The 17971-nt window shown below is 46.5% G+C and overlaps 1 long non-coding RNA gene across 1 annotated transcript in view; it reads right to left on the bottom strand.

The window, feature by feature from the left end:
- Nucleotides 1-9189: 9189 nt before the first annotated feature.
- The window catches only part of LOC117803812, a 35394-nt gene continuing 26612 nt past the window's right edge, over nucleotides 9190-17971 (bottom strand). Inside the window, exon 3 of the long non-coding RNA XR_004627900.1 lies at nucleotides 9190-9244. This is a non-coding gene — a long non-coding RNA (uncharacterized LOC117803812). The remainder of the gene's footprint in view (nucleotides 9245-17971) is intronic.

Here is a 17971-nt window from a genome sequence, read left to right as displayed (position 1 = left end):
TCTCATTAAATCTTCATGACAACCATCTTTTTTGGATTCCGTTGTTCTGCACATTTTACAGATTAGGAAATGAAAGCACAAAGGGGGAAGTGACTTGCCCAGGAAGTAGGTGGCACAGAGTCAAGGCTGGAGCCCCCATGGGCCAGCCTTCTATTCTGCCTCGATGTGGTGTAATAAGTTTAACCAAAGCAAACAGAGAAGACGTTTTTCCAGTACATAGAATGAGTCACGGCTTGCAAAGCTCACCCAGGTACGAAACCTTGTGCAGTCCTCTCAAACACCTCGTCGGAGAAGCTGGGTCATTCTCCTCCCGAAGAAATTCTTGCGGAAGGGTTGAGTCCCACCCTAGTGTCACCCTCAGAGCAGAAACAGGACTTGAGCCTGGGTCTGCCCACTGAATCCCAGGTGATGCCCACCTCGTGATGCTGCTGTCCCGTCCCCCACAAGCGATAGAGAAGAAAGGGCATTTTCATCAGATTTCACCTCCCCTCCCGAGGGTCTAACAGGACCAGGCCCCATCTTTTAAAAAACAGATTTTTAAAAATGTTGCTTTCTGAAAGTTCCCGGAGCAGGAGATCCGACAACTGAAGCGGACGTCAGCCAGAAAGAGGACCCTTCCCGCATGTTCCCCACAGGGCCCCTTATGCCTTCCACAGCCGGGCCCTCCTGGTTCCCCAGTGCCCGCTGGGGTGAGGAACGGCTCTGACCCTCGGCCTATAAGCAGGCCACCCTTCTCTCTCTCTCTCTCTCTCTCTCTCTCTCTCGCACTGGCCGACTCAGCAGTTAGCTTTCCCTGACTCCCCAAAAACTCCCACGGCTAATCCTTCTCCGTGCCTCCCAAACCACACTTTGCACACCTTGCTGGTGACTCACTGATGTCCAAGGAGTGACCGAGGGGGCGGAATCCCAAGACCACAGCCATTCAGTCGGGCAGGCAGGGTCAGGGCGCAGCTCCGCCCTTCATAGAAAGTTATTGTTGCCTCTTCAAACTTTACCTTCCTCACCTCTCACACGAGGGTGGTACCCCCAAGCTCGGGAAAGCTCAGTGAGAGTTCAAGGGGCATCACACCGGAATGTGCCTCCTCCAGCCACGCCCCTTCCTGAACAATCCGGCTTTGAGAACTGCAATGCCTCCATGAACGGTGAAGCCAGCTGGAAACCACAGAGATGGAAAGACTAACCGTCATGTGCTGGAAGAATGTGCACTGGCATCATTTTTAGACAAGGAGAGTGGGTGTTCCACGACGACTCACCAATCCCACAGTTTACTGAGGGCGTCTGTGCTCCAGGCTCCGTGCCCGGGGAGGGGGCATTCAGAAGGCCCCGCGGCCCCGGGCTTAAGGCAGCCACCACTCAGCAGGGAGACTGTACTCCTTCCACTTCTCCGAAACTGACCCAACAAAGACTGATGTAAATCTGCAAAAAAGGCCACCTCCTGCTCAGCAGGGACAGAGCGTGAAAACTCCTCTCGGCTCCTCGGACTCCGCCACGTACCCACCGAGTGTCCTCGAACAAGCTACTTGTCTTGTCTACCATTCGAGTATCTGCCCAGATAATCAATGAAAATAAAAATTATATCTAAACAACAAAGCGCCAAGCAAATATTGCAGTAAAGACCTCTACCATTTTTCTCAATGTCATTTCCCCCTTTCTCCATAGCTAGGAACGTGGCTGCTCACAATAAAGACTACACTTCCCAGACGTCCTTGCAGGGAAGTGTGGTCACGTGTCTAAGTTCTGCCAGTAGGATGTGAACAAAACATCATATGGTAGATTCTGGAAGAGTCCCTTAGAGACAGCTGCCCCACCCACTCTGCCCCTTCTTCCCTACTTCCCTCATGCTGTGTTTAGAATATAGACATGACTATGGAAGCTCTGTGTTGGGTCATGAAGGCAGTGGCTAAACTCTAAGGAGAGCAGAGTGGGAAGTTTGAATGGCCACGGTCCTGAGGACTTTTCGGAAGGAGATATCACAGCTGTCCTGAATTGGATTGTCTGCGGTTGCTTACATGAGAGAAAAATAATTATCTATGCAAGCCACTGTCATGTTGAGTGTTCTATCATTCACAGCTTAATCTAATTCTAACCTATAGAAATATAGTTCACTATCATGACTTGTACAATGGGCATCGTACAGTACAATGGAATGGATGAGTAAGAAAGTCAAGTCCTGCCATGAATAATACTCAAGGAAATACCATACAAACTTCTGTTAAGGTTATTACAGAACCAAATCTTCCACCAGCTAGATTCCAAGGATCAGTAGTCCAATGGGCATGAAACCAATGTGCATGGAAGGAGCCATGACAGTCATCGATCATATCATGAATAATTCATGCAAACTATATTCCCTAAACACCTACCAGAGGCCAGATGCTGGGACTACAGGGGAGCTAAGATGTGGTCCCTGCCCTCAAGTGGCTCACGGTCTGAGAACAGCTGAGAGCACCCTGTGGGGTCTGGGTTACAACAGAAATGTTTGAGGTGTTCCAGAAACATGGCAGTAGAGATATATGGTCTCTCCAGTAGGAAACTAAAGGAGAATCAGGGAAGTTTCCATAGAGGAGACTTTTGAGCTTGATCCTAATGGGTAGATGAGAGTTATCCAGAAAAATAAGAGTGGAGAAAGAGTCCCAGGCAAAGCCCAAAGTGCAGAGGCAAGAAGGTGTGGGTTGAAACTCAGCGCAGGGATCCAGCAGGGCCCACCCGCTGCAAACCACAGAGCAACACCTGGGGGGAGCCATCACCCCAGGAGAACCCCGCCAGCCTTCAAGACAGAGTGGCAAGCCCGAGTTTCACTTTCCAGGGTGACTCAGAGCATGACGTAGGATGGCTGTGGGCTCCCCAGTGGTTTCTCATGGGGGCAACTTCTGCATTTGGAGTCCTTGCTGGTGAGTAATGAGACAGACAGGCTTTACAGATAGAAAGTGAGAAAATATCAGAATGCTCAAAGCAGGAAGAGGGAGATGTGGGTCAAGCAAAAGAGAAGTAGGCGTTATTAATTCCATTTTTAGAGACCACATGAGGGCCAGGCTCTCTGCCTCGTTGCCTGCCCCCCAGAATGGAGAATCTCGATCCCACAGCTATGTCAACCCCAGAGGTCAAGCGGAATGTTCACAGCGCCTCCCTGGATGTTCCTGCCTTTTCTTGTACATCAGAACTGAAACATCCCCTACTGTAGAGTATTTGGACATACCTTTGTGTTCTCTGAGAGCCATCCCTGCCCTGCCCTGCCACCCTGGGAGCTGCCTTCCAGAAATCCAGGACACAGCTCACAACTTCTTGGACCTGCTCACCCACTCAGCCCCTGGCCCGGCCGGAATTCGGCTCAGCCCCCATGTAGAAATGGGCTAGGTAATAAGGATGATGTTTGGAAAAACAAAACACGCCAGCCTCGTGTAAAATCCTCCGTGAGGATTCTCCCAGCAATCCTTGTGGAGGGCATGTTTATCTGCCCTGCCCGGATGAGAAACTGAGGTTTGACCTCACTGTATAAAGGCTTGTTTGTACCAAGTCAGTGTCCCCACCCCCTTACTGCTTTCCTGAGAGGGAGGTGTGCATTCCTGGTCCCAAATGCCACATTTTTGCATGGCATGTATGAGTAAAGAGGCTCCCAGGGGACACCACCCTGTGCTGGGGGCCACAGAGGTACAAAGAAATGGGAAGCACTGCCCTTATCTTCAAGGGCAAGTTCATTTAAGAAATGTGTGCTGTGTAACAGGCACTGTGCTGGCTGTCTGGCATGAATCACGTATTTAATCCTTAGAACAACTCCGGTGAGGTTGGGGTTCCTGTCCTTTTTCAGCAGACAAGGAAGCAAAGACACAGGAAAGCTAAAAGTGATTTGCCAAAGATCTGAAAAGTGGTAACTAAAAGATGTGGTCCCCAAACCTGGGTTCTTTGCGCCACACCAGAGATCGCCACTGTGTACCGTGCGGATTCCTGGGCCCAGCCCCAGACCGGCCGCATCAGCAGCTCTGCTGGTGGCACCCAACGAGACGCTTTGAAAACCATTTCTCTCCACGATTTTGAGGTTGGGAAACTGTGAGAAGCTGTCTGATGCCAGCTAACCCCGAGCTGGAGAGTCAAAAACCCAGTGGTATGAGGCAGATCCAGTGATAAGGGACAACGGGCCAAGATTTTTTACCAGGAGACTGATGGCACAGCAGTTGGGAGCGTGGTCTCGGCACGATCACGTGGGTTTGAAAGCTGGCTCTGCCAAATATGAGCTGTGTCACCTCTGGCAGGTCACATCTTCCCGGTGCCTCAGTTTCCTCATGTGAAATACCGGGCTCAAAATAGACAAGCCTATAGGGATGTCTGAGGGATTGAATGAGGTAACTGTTCAGAGTTTAGAACCCGGCCTGCCACAGAGCAAGCAACCAAAATATTGCTGTCATCGTTACATGATTAATTGCCCAAAGGGACGCAGGAAAAAGGAGAATATCTCGCGCTCTAGTTCCTGATGGAGGAGGTCAAAGGGCAGAGTCCCAGAGGCTCTGGGTGGATAAAGTGAGAAGGGATTAAATAACAATTCTTCCTTTAGTTTCAGGGCTGGTTCTTATGCGACTGTTTGTTATTGCTCAGGAAATGTCACCAAGAGCCAGTCGGTGCCGTCGAGACCGGTCGTGAATCACCCTGCAGGGCTGAATCACAGCCAAAGCACAGGTTCTGGGGATCTTCAGGTGGGGCTGGATGGTCACTTCTTGTTCAAGCACTGACTCCCTTCCCTGACAGGGGCGCTGCGTGTGCTCCGGATGGCCACCAGGGGGAGACAAAGAGGACTTAACCGACTGCGAAGGGGATTCTTCAGTTCCTTGGGGATGTGGGCTATCTCCCACTGCTTTGCTTTCAGTCATGCCATTTCCCAGACTTAGCATGGCCTCCCTTTATCCTTGGAGGCGTTGTCAACTTCCTAGCCTAACTCCTCGTATTCAAACCGACACTTGTGTTAAGGGTCACATGGGATACAAAGACCTAGGAGGCATTGCCCTTACCCTTGAGAGCAAGGGCACGTAAAGAATGCTCACTGTGTACCAGCCTAACATAAATTGTCTCACTTAATCCTTACAAAAGCCATGATGAGGAAGGTTTTGTATATTCATTGTTCAGGGCTCGGTTCAACAGGGATAATATTCACGGCATGATTACTAAGTGCCAGGCATTGCACTAATCCGCTTTATGTGGGTTAGTTCATTTAATTCTCATAACTACCCAGTAAGTAGATACTACTATTACACCCATTTTACAGCAAAAGAGACTGAAGTTTAATGAAATTAAATAACTTCCTTGCCCAAGAACACAGATCTACTAAGGGGGATAGAATTCAGATAGGAACCCATGGAGTCTGATTATAGAACAAAAGCAGCACCCTGGCCACCCCACTGATCCTTCCAGAAAGCCTTTGACTTGTGGCCATGCTCTGCTCTCTCTTCTCCAAATTCTGATCCTACTTACAGCCGATCCAATGAAGAGATTTGTGCTTATTTCTTCTCTCTCACACACCCGGCTACATTCGACTGTCCTATCCTATCCCCACCCTATCGCCTTCCAGAGAGTGAGTTCCTTGAAGGCAACCACCCTAGCTCAGCTTCTTTCCATGTAGCTACCATTTATTAAGCACCTCGTGTGTCTACTATTATCAGGGGCACTTTTGTTCTTTAAATTTGTCCTCCATTCGTCTTCACAGTAATTCTGGGAAGGAAGTCATGTCACCCACATTATACAGATGGAAGAGTAAGTCTTGGAATTACATGACTCTAGACCAGTGAATATCAGCTAGCTAGTGAGTAGAATAGGCAGGACCCCAAAGCCTCCCAGCCCCCACCCCTTCCTCCAAGCTATGTCTGCCCCTCTACCTTGCACAGAGCTGCACCCAGAGTGAAAAAAAAGGCGTCAGCAATTGAGCATGAAGACTTCAGCCCAAGTCCCTGGTCAATCCACTAGCAGAACTTGAGAAGGTCACCTCACCCCCTGGAGATTCAGGCCAAAAGCATCATTTGTCAATCCTGTCCTGGTGCAGCTCTCAGAGTCAGGCTGTCCCCTCTCCTCAATCCCTCTCCTGTCTCTTGGGATTCCATGTTTGAATGTCACCAGCCTAGGACCTCCTGTAGGACAAGAACCTTGCCATATTCACCGTCATGTTCCTGGAGCCCAGCACTAGAACCCCAGACATGGTGAACTCAATATATGCTCTGTAAATAAAGGAACAAATAAACAAATTAATATATCTAGTCCCTTGGGCACTCTACACGCAGAGCCTCACTATGAGCGGGTTTGGCCACTTCCTACCAGTCTTCGTCCTCAATTCCATTATGCGAACTTGGACAAGAAAGGACATTGTGAGCTTTATGAAAGGCAGGGGAGCTCTCCCTCTCCCTCTTTCCTTCCCTCCCTCCCTCCTTCCCAACAATCAACTCTGCCCTCCCTGCCTTTCGAGGAAAATTCCATGGGATTAGGGTTTCCCATAGTCACCTCACACTTTGGAAGCCCATCAAGAGAGATAATACTTCATCTGTCCCTTGAATCTAGGACATTGGTAAGGACCTAAGAGACAGTCGTGGAACAAAGGAGCTGGAACAAAGATGCAGGAAGGGTTTAGTCTTTTTTCAAGAAGGTAGTGGTGTCGAGAACCCAGCAATGGCATGAAGTCAGAGGAGTTGTCCACAGTGCCAGCAGCAGCATCCTGGCGGTGCTGTCCAGGGCTGACCTTGGCTGTGGTTGCTCCTGTCTGGTCTCCCTGAATACGCAGCCTGGTTCTCCAGCTGGTGACCATTCACTGAGTGTCAGGCACTCCACATTTACTAGCCTATTTCATGCTGAATATAACCAACCAAGATTGGATCTATTGTGGTCCCTGCGAGGACAATGGATTTTAGAGATTTGAGTAACTTGTCAAAACCAACAGCTAAGAAGTGGCGTCTACTCTCCTCTCTCCTGTAGCCATGAGCCTCTCACCTAACACTGGGTACATCTAGCAGCAGACGCATGTCCTTGCCTTAGATGCCCCCTCTTTTTAACTTTAAACTCTAGCATTAATGACTGGATATACGCATTAGCGCAGTTATCCAAATACAAGCCCATTTTCTTGACTTGGCATCTTCCAGCTGGTCTGTGGGATGCACTGACCCTAAAGGTCTGGCCTCAGTGGGCTAGCGTGATGGAAAAGGCACAGCTGAAAAACCCCATGATCCCAGGTCTGACTCCTGGCCCCACCACTTACCGAGTCACTTAACCACGGTGGGCTTCAATGTCCTTAAGTGGAAAATGAACATATTTGTACCCCACAGTAGGCTGTGAAGATTGGGTACCAACCCAGCACAGGCCCAAGCACTGTAGATGCGTCTAGCTCTCTGTGCCTTTACCTATGGCTTTCCCCGACATTAGGCCAAAAGACGGACAGCCCAGTGGGACAGCCAGACATCAAGGCGTGGTGGCTATAGTTGTTGGTGGGTAGGGGTGTGGGGTGTGGGCGATACATAGGAATGTGTCGTGATCTGTAAGAATGCTCTGAGGAATTGGTTAGAAATAGAGATTCTTGGACTCCACCCATACAGATTCTGATTGAATAAATCTGGATTTTTTGACCAGCTTATAGGACATGCTGACACAGGGGGGTCCCCAGACCACCCTCTGGGGGACACTGCCCGGGGGTCACCTGATTTCATCATTAGTGCCGATCAACTCCTCCTACGATCTCACTATTTTTGGCTGATTTTTTTATTCATCATTTTTATTCCCGTCATCATGCTTCCATAACTTAAAATAAATCTATTTTTAACACATACTTCACATGAGTACCTTAAACGCAAATGTATTGAAAAGAAATATGACAGGCGGTTAACAGGAGCGTGGGCCCCAGAGCCAAAACTGCCTGATTGAAATCCCATCTCTGCTGCTTCCCGGCTGTGTAAGTTTAGACAGGCTATTTAAAGTCTCTGTCTCCACATGCTGTGTGTCCAAAGCGGGTAATAAAAGTAGAAACATCCCAAGGCCATTGTCGTGATGAACCTTTTGACTTCCGGGAAACCAGTTGCCACGGTGCCTGGCACATCGTAAGGACTTCTCACATGTAGTTATTCTTATGGTGACTAATTTTTTTTTTCCAATGTATCCCTTGCTACAAAGCGAAAATACCCACCAACATACAGGCACAACTGGGAGACGTTCTCGAAAGTTCATCCGTGAACCGTGGAACGTCCTCTGAGGATCCCGGGCTGTGTACATTCTCTGCTCGGGCAAACATCACTCCGGAAGCTGCAAAGTGTCCTACCCAGTGGACGGATGGACTCGGGTGCTATTTTGGAGTTGCTTCCAATGGAATTTCGAGTTTTCCAGTTAAGCTGAGAGCTTGCATGGCACTAGGAAAAAAATCTTGGGAATCCACTGTTTGGGTTCATCAGGAAGCAGCCTGGAGACACCGTCTGCCCGGGGATTAGGAACTGATCCCTCCTCTGTGGGAAACAAAGCAGGTTGCCCATCTCTGTGCGTATCGACAGATCTCGACGTGCCTCAAAACATTCATCACTGCTCACCACACCACCCTGCCAGCCCAGAATCCCAGTCCCCACTCTGCAGATGGGGAAACTGATAGAAAGGGCTATTAAGTGGCTGAGGAAACAAGGAGCTGGGGCAAGAAGGTAATGACTCTAGAAAGCAGGCAGGCCTCCCCACAGACTGGGTGGTAGCCTGGACGGAGATGTGCGAGGGTGAAGGAGGTGTCCCTTTGCTGTCCACAGGGTGGGAACGGGACAGGATTTCTGGAGAGCATGACGAGAGCTGGCCTTGCTGTGGGTGTAGCACAAAGTGCTACTGGATTAATGGGCAGAGGGGTTTTCCAGGAGTCCGGTTTCCCCTTCCCGTCCAGTTCCCCACCAGAGAGGGAAGATAAAGTCAGCAGGGTCCAGAGAATAGGGCAGATTTGGCTGGAAGAGCTGTGACCCAGACTGACAAAGGTCGTGACCTTTAAGGAGGCCCAGTGCCTGGCGGACATCAGGTCCAGGGAACAAGATGAAGGGTGGGGACAGCTCAGGAGCTGCGGACGACGTTCAAAACTTACTCCGGCAAGATGTATAACCTTCAGGGGAGCCTGGGTGGCTCAGTCGTTTGGTGTCTGCCTTCGGCTCAGGATGTGATCCTGGCGTTCTGGGATCGAGCCCCGCATCGGGCTCTTCTGCTGGGAGCCTGCTTCTTCCTCTCCCACTCCCCCTGCTTGTGTTCCCTCTCTCGCTGGCTGTCTCTCTCTCTGTCAAATAAATAAATAAAATCTTTAAAAAAAAAAGATGTATAACCTTCAAAATGCTTATTTCAGAAATTTGTCTAAAGCAAGTAATAAGACAGCTATATAAAGATTTCTATAAAAGTATACGAACATATCTATAAGTGACCTTGTTTGCAACAGTGTAATTTATATTAACAAAAATTAGAAATCATCTAAACATTCAAAATCAGGAATCGTTTCAAAGAGGTTATGGCTTATCTACACTATGCAGCCATTTAAAATATATTGAAGGATATTGAATTATATGAAGAAAAGTTCATCATATATAAATGAAACTTCAGAATACAAAATAATAAGCACGACCACGAAGATATAAAAGGAAACAGAGTTCTACGCTTAAGAAAAAAATTAGAAAGAAATACCACAAAAGTGTGTGGATAATTGGGGCTGTAGATTTATGTGTGACTTGAATTTTGTAAATATGTTTTTGTATATATGGATTTACCAAAATTTCAACCATACATCTGTATTACTGTAATTTCAAAATGTTAAGTTTTTTCACTTTTACTGTGAATATTGTTGGGGCTTTAGTTAGAGCCTTGCTCCACTTGGATGGCTGTGGGGTTCTAAAACAGATCCACGGACTTAAGATGATATCTGTTGCCTGGATACCTCATGGGATCCAAATAGTCAAGATGCTTTCAGCCCCATGCGTTTATGAAAGGGATCCCAGGGCCTGAGAGGGAGCCCTGTAACAGGGATCAAGAGACCCAGCTGGTTGTCCCAGGTGAGCTGCTTACCCACTCCACGAACTTGAGCCAAGCTCTCCACCTCAGGTTCCTCATTCAAAATGGGAACAACGGGGCATGGCTTGACAATCCCACAGTAGCATGGTTTGTAAAAAAGCATGCTCAAGTGGGAGTTGCCATCCCAATGGAGATGTAACACATAGCATCTGAGACCTTGAGCCAATGAACAACCTCAGAGCCCCCTTGGTAAGGTCTGCCCATCCGTGTCTACCTACTCCCTCTGTCGGCCACCCACTGGGAACAGGTGTTCACAGTTGCAACCTTCCAGGCACATTTAGCTCCTGGAAAAGCTTCTGGATCATCCAAGAAATACTAAATCAGAAGTGGAATCTTTGGAAACGTATAAGCATCTATGTTCACCAGGGTGACTCTCGGTGAGCCAGGCTGTCTTAATTAGCTGAAGTATGCCATCCATGGCAGAATCAACTGGATTAACATGAGAGAGCCACTGGTGGCGGGTGGAGGAGCGTATTGGTTACTCTGAAAAGGACGTTACTCATATTCACCTGCTTACACACATTTGGGCAGAACCAGGAGCTTCGTCTTCCTATGGAAAGCTCCTGTGTAAGTCTCAACTGCATAGCAAATATTCTCTGTGTCTACACAATTATTCTGCATTACACATATTGTCAAGCCCTGAAGAATACCCAGAGGTTTCCTGTCCACTTTTGTCCCCAGGAAGTCATGCTTCTGAAGCAGCTCCAGTAATTAATTTACTGACAACCCACCCCCACCCCCACCACGGGTGTGCTCATAGCTCTGCTGGAACACAGCCAAATACTTGTGATTGGTCTTTTCTACTTTGTACAATTGTCTTGCTCACAAACCCCCGTGTGTGAGTGGCCCCCATGATCTCAAAAGAAACATCAAACCATAAAACCATCACTGGATAAAAAGTCAAGACGTCAGTGCCATGACATTGGAAAAAATGGCTTAACTGCCTTGACCTCAGCTTCCTCGTTTATAAAAGGGAAGGTTGGACTTCCTTAACTTGCCTTAACTTTCTTCAAATTCAAACTCTATACATTGTCACTGAGCAGGATAAACCAAATCTTCAGAGCTGGGAGTAAGAGAAAGGGAGTTCTAACCCATGCCAGGTGCTTCATATGTATGACAACAGACAATGTTCTCAACACCCTCCCCCATAACATTCCCATTTTACAGGTAAGGAAAGTGAGGCTAAAAACAATAATGTCCAAAGTTACTGCTGGGAAGTGGCAGAACTGAAATAGGAACTCGAGCATGACAAGTGCATCACACCGACCCCACTAAAGACCAGAGGTCAAGGGCACAATCCCAGTCCCTTGTTCTGTGGTGTGGATAGTAGCTACCTCTCTGCTTGCAGCCACACCACTCGGGCTGCTCTCTTTACCTGTTGAAGCATTTTTGTAAGGTCCCCAATCTGGGAAATGACAATGATAGGACACCAAGAAAAAGATACCAGTCACACATGTCACATGCCCTTTGCTCCCTCTCAAATGTAGTGCTTAATAGTTCCCTCACTGCTTCCAGCCCTCTCGCTAAAGGCAGGATACTTGATGCCCGTGTGGCCCTGAGCCCCAGCGACGCCCGACTCTGGGCCACCCCAGGGTGGGGGATAGGGATGCCTGTAGCTGCAGAGGAGGACATAGAGGAATTACTGGACATGCTCCAGCACAGGCGCAGGGCGGGGGGTCGGCAGATGGAGGAGATAGATGGCATAATGATTTCATCACTTTCCTGAAGCATAAATTGTGGGCTCATGAAAAATCGAATCACAATTTTCTTTCATCTCATTTGGAAAACAAAGGGATGTTTTTGCGTCGATCTACTGATGGAAATATACATATCAAGCAGGATTCCGAACAGAAGGGCCTTAACGCAGGGCTCCCTGTCTGGCTTTCATTGGTCCCTGGTGCAGGGACACAGCCCATCTTCAGGAAATGGTTCCTGGCTGCAGAGCAACGGCCAAGATCTCTCATCTCATTTGCGGTCCCCAAGAAGGAAAAATACATCCCCACCCTTCCAACACATTGCCACGGGCACCACTCAGTTGAGAATTTTCCCAAAGATCTCCATTAAAAGGGGAAACACCCTTTTTTACATCCCTGTCCATCATTTGAACAAAAAGGGAACCAATGGCCCTCCAAATTGCTCCTGACCCAAGTGTTGCTTTTACACTGGGACTCAATCAGTGGTGCCAAAGTTCATGGAGGAATTAGAGCAATTTCCTGTCGCTCTGTCTCTGACTTCGAGGTTTATTTTCCTGATGTTTTGTAGGCTGGTGGTTTTTTTGGAGGTCGCCTGGTTGTGTTATGGGTTGTTGTATTTGTGGTCTAGAATTTCTCTGTCCACCTCTGAGCTCCCTGTTTAAACCCATGCACACACTTAGTCTCTGGCCCTGGTTGTGGAGCCCAGGGAGACAGGGCCACACCCAAGCTACGCCTGGGACCCTGTGCTTTGGTTCCTGATTCTTCACACCTTTGCCAAGAGAGTGCTTTCTTTTGAATGGTGCATGCCCACCACAGCGTCAAACAATTTATAAGCGTGGAAGGGGGAAATGTAACCTTTAAAATTCTAAGAGGAAAAAGGCTGAGTCCCTACTCGTTTATTACTGTTGTGGTTGTGTGAGATAGAATGTCACTAAGTGATTGTGTCTGAGGAAAGCCACCAGAAATTTCAACCAGGATCAAAACCTCCAATGAATTCAGATCCTCTTCATGTCTACAGCGCCTCCAAGTTGGCGACATTTTTGCATACAGACGTGATCTCCTAAATCCCCAAAAGTAGCTTTGAGCTTGCGATCTTGCATTACGTCATCAGTAGGAGGGGCTCCTGGCCATCTTAATAGATCAAATCCGTGTCATCTGAGGTCAGCCACGAAGATTCTTCACGAAGATTCTCCTTTTTATTGCCAACTTTGCAGGACCTGGCTTCAAGTTTATTAAAGGATTTGGAGACTTTTCAACTGAATTCCAGACCATGTGTTCTTTCCTGATTCTCTCCACCATTCCACCCACTCCCCAGCCTCCTGAATAGGTCTGTAGGTGGAGAGACTTGGGGTAAGAGATTATTAGAGTTTGGAGGGTACGTCGTCGGTCTCTAGCCCTGGTTACTGGCCCACTCGCAGCTATTTTCAGATTGCACTTCAACCTCATCCCGCCTCTCCTGAGATTCTGTAGTTCAAATCTCATGTCACATATTCCTAGGTGATGCTTTTCTCCCATCTCGTCATTTGAAGCGCGTTGTTCTAGACTTCCGGAGTTTGTCATGCACAGGACAAATGTCCTCAGTGCGTCTCCCTCTTCTGTGAGACACACAAACCTAAAAAGCAGGGGATCTCTACCTTTGCCCAAGCCACGGACTAAACTGTTAAAACAACATCAAGTAGAGATTATGCTCTTCATGTCCTCTCCCAAGGCTCATGTTAATTTGCTAATGAGCTCTTTCAGGGTAAATGGTTATTTGGACAACTTAGAATCCATGTGACTATTTTATCATAAAGCACCCATGACCCCAATTTGTCTGAAAAAGACCCCAACTTACCACAGAAGATCCCGTCGAAGGCCATACTGAAATTTAGACACTCTGCTCCTGAGGACATTACGAGACCACTCACCTAATCACCATATTCCAAAAAACAACCCTTAGCCTTAAGTGGTCGCCATATTGGCCAGGATGCAACAGACTCTGTTATGTTAGCAAATAAGAAGGAAATCTCCGTGGCTTATCATATACTTTATTCTTCACACATGTAAATCTAATATGGGTCAAACAGTTCTCTTCCATCTTGCTATTTTGCCAGCTGGAAGAGTGGCCTCTGAGGCTGCCATGGCAGAAAAGGGGCCTTTGGAGCCATGCCTGCTCCTGCCCCCGCCCCCTCACCATCCATTAACAGGAGTCATGTAGCTCCAAACTGACTCCAAGGACACCTGTGAAATGTTGGGGAGAAGATGGCTACGTGGTAGCACGAACCACTGGTGTAGCTGGGTAGGTTTCTGCGTGTGATCCCATGATCATACTTTCCCTCTTGTGTGCTTGGAAACCTGATCATCCACTCAGGATTTCTAGAACCCTCCACATGGAAGTCTTTGGACAGATTTCATTAGTATCAACCACTAGAGTCATAAATACCAGTACAATAACCTAGATGTTCCGAAATATTGCTTAAGAAGTCCCTTTCATGTAGCTGGAAAAAAAAATCTAATCCTCTGGCCACTGCTGGAGAAGAACTCCCAGTTCCGAACAGCGTGCTTGACTAAGTCTGATTAATGAATTTCTGAAGTTATTTTTGTTGATCCTCCCACCCTTGATGCCATAATTTGCCTGTGGCAACATGTGCGTAGATTAATGAGGCTTTCAGCAGCCAGTGGAAAAGTGTTCATTAGCTTAATTACCCACACCTTCAAACTGAGGGCAACTCAGGGCTGTCAGGACACAGCAGAACATCTGTGCTGGGGAAGAGCACCGGCTCAGTGCTGCCCAACCAGGACAGTCTTCCTTGCAGGAGCAAGAGAGGAACTGGGGAAATCATTGGGTGCGCGGGAGACAAAATGACAAGGTTCAGAGTGATGACCCAATGGCAGCCAGAATGTGCATGCATTCATTAAGCACCTAGTATGGGTAAACCCAAATAGGCAGGCACCTCCCATGCTTCGAGCCCACTTTCTCCTCATGCACAGGACAAGCACCCCCTCAAGGACCAATCTCTCCTAAATCAATGGGAAAAGAATGTATGGATCTTTATCAAGAAGGTCAAACAGTAAAGCACCAAGTCTATCTTACCCCAGACCTGGGTAATTTTATTGGTCAGCTGTGGTCAGCTCCCACCTTGGACATAGGACTTAGGACACACCTTCCCGGTGTGCCTGGATGCCATGGTTTGCCTCCAATGCCTCCCACCTAGCACCCCAAGGAGCCAGTCCTACTTCTGCACCCAAGCCCAAGGGGGAAGTTTCTCCTGCTTCTTCATGCTGCCTCTCTCCTGTGGAGATCTCGGCGTGTTGCCTCTCCCAGTCTCTCCATTGCTATGCTCCACCAACTAGGACCCATTTTTTGCTTATCATCCCAGACATGGAGCTTTCACCCTGGCCTTCTCCCTGCAGTGGTTTATAGAGCTTCCTGCTGGACGCTGTGCAGGACAGAGATGGTCCTGTGGGAGTTCCTGGCTCTTAGGAGGTAAGACTCATACATGGAGCTGATCGTTAGAGGGAAGAGGGCTTTAGCATCTTCTAAATCAGTGTTTCTCAAACTGGCTTCATCCTAAGAGGGACCTTCTACAGATACAACTTCCAAGGTTCTACCCATGAAGATTCTCATTCAGAAAATCCGAGGTGAGACCCAAACATTTTCCTATGCACGCTGGAGACCCTTATCAGGAGGCAAGTTTGCAAAACACTAGTACATGTCTACATGACAGGAGTACTGACCATTGATTAAACCTTCAGAAGCCAATCAAGGTACCAAGAAATTTATGTATATTGACTCATTTTATTACCGTGACAAACTTTTCCAGACAGGTAGCAACTTCCCATTCTACTAACAAGAACACCCAGATCCGGAAACATTGACTAATTCCTCAAAATCACATGGTTAGTAAGTGGCAGAGTTAGGATTCAAAACTTCATCTCCTTGGTTCCTGACCCACAGGAACTAAAATAACCTATTTCTAAAGGCTAAATGCTGGTGTAGTCCAGCAGTCCCCGAGCTTTTTTTGATGGAGCACCCTGTCAACGACAAAATTTCAAGCATGGACCTTCAGTGTACGTGTATGTATTTTTAATTTATATATACATACTATTATTCTAATGTATTATCAGTATTATAAAATATACATAAAATGGCTATTTAAAAAGTGAAAATCAAGATGAATGAAACGATGTTTAGTAATTTTTATTCTACTTTTTGCTTTCAGAAAATTACTGATATAATAAAAATGCTTTTAGTGAGACCAATGTGATTTTGAATAGGCTTTTCTAAGTTTTTTCAACCTTGGATTAATCTGTATGACGTGGTGGGTTAACAGCTTGGTCCTAAATTCAGTTCGTTCTGACACTTGCTTTTAGTGCCTGTCATTGCTAGAAAAGATGCCTCATGAAGATGCATTAATTTAAATGAAAGAAACGCAGCATTGTTACTTTACTCAGTCATAATGCTCATTTTTCAATTCTATCTACCAATTATGCAAAGATTCTTGGTGAAATTTGGCTAGTAAATTTCCACACTCCCTGATAACAATCCATTTTCCCCACAATTTATTGGAATTAAAAACAAAAGGGAACAAACAAAACTCCTTCAACATCAATAACATTTGGAAACTTAAAACAGACTGTGATATTCTGTTCCAGTCTTTCCAGGAATAGAGATCTCCATTATATACATCATCTTTAACAAGGTTAACGCTGGAAATTTTTTAAATCGTCAGTGCTCAAACCCAGTCTTCAGGGAAAAGGTATCATTTTTTTCTTTGTATTCAAGGGTAAAATGCACACAGGAAAATGTATACATCACAAGTGTACAGATCAGTGTATTTGCATTTAACTAGCACACCCAGTTAAAGACACAGAACTAGAAACAGAACATTATCTGCACCGTGTTATCAAAAGCCCGTTGGCGGTTGGTGGCTTTTCCAGTTATTTCCACCCTCCCAAAGGTAACCATTATCTTAGCTGTCAGGTTCGTTTGGCCTGTTCGTTTGTTTGTTTTTTTAAACTTCACGTAAGTAGAATCATACAGGAGGCACCTTTTTGCGTGTCTGGCTCATTTTGCTCAAAATTTGATTTGTGAGATTCCTCTATACCAGGATCACTTACTCTCATTGCATAGAGTATTGTCTTGTGTGACTGCACAACAATAAGTTTATCCCTTTTTCTTTTCAAGGGCATTCGGATAAATTCCAGCATATTAGCAACACTGTTGCTATGTGCATTTCAATGCCTGTCTGTTGGACAACATGTTTGTATCTCTGTCAGGCATATGCCTGGAGTGGAATTGCTAGGTCACTGGGTTTTGCTTATGTTCTGCTTTTTAGATACTACCAAACAGTTGTCTGACTCGTTCCATAAATTGACACTCCCACCACTGAGGGAATTCTGGGGTGCTCTGCATTCTTGCCTCCTCTTGGCATTGTCTTGTCTTTTTTCATTTTAGCCATTTTGGTGCATGTATGATGGTCTCTCATTGTGGTTTAGCCATTTCTTGGAAAGGCAGTTACTGTCTCGTTATTAAGTTGTGCCATTTACCCTGAGAGGACAACTTTAGTGCAGGTTTGTGGGGTTTTTTTTCCCCCCAATGTATCTGCTATAGCTTATTCCTGACAGCCACTTGTCAGCCTGGAAAAGATCAAATAATTTGAACCCTTGATTTTATTCACTTGCTATTCAAATACTTGCCCAGAAGACAATAAGGGAATCCCTGCTTGAATAAAGCATTTCCAGGCATACTCCCTAATTATTCAGTAACATAAAGATTCTGCTATGTTTTAAACTTCTTGCCTCTGTGTAATGATCTGCATCTGTGAGATCCTACTGTGTTCTGTGTTTTCGTGGCTTTAACTTGCTGACTTAAATAGTTTGCTATGGACAATGCAGCAAAAAATTTCACATAAGGGGCTAGCTCATGAAATGTGTCTATTATTTTTCCCTCCAATCCAATATAAATACCCAGAACATTGCGTTTGTTAAGAAACTCATTTACTGTCGAGAACGTAATTTCTTCTGGTACATCTTTCCTTTAAGAGCTCACAAGAAAGCGTCCTTCAATGTATTTCATTATTGAAATGAACAATCTAGAAACAGCATAAGCTGAACTGTGTTGGAAAGATCTGTACTTTCCACCAATTGCATAGCAAATCTCTCGCACTGAATTATTTTTTTAATGTTCCTTCAACTTTTCGGCCACCGATGCTGTGCATCTTCTAACAGTATTCAACGACCAAGGAGTCCATTTGAATGTGTCACTAGGT

Source organism: Ailuropoda melanoleuca, chromosome 9 (assembly GCF_002007445.2).
Source record: "Ailuropoda melanoleuca isolate Jingjing chromosome 9, ASM200744v2, whole genome shotgun sequence".
NCBI classification, from domain to species: Eukaryota; Metazoa; Chordata; class Mammalia; order Carnivora; family Ursidae; genus Ailuropoda; species Ailuropoda melanoleuca.
This window is presented reverse-complemented; position numbering and strand designations above follow the sequence as displayed.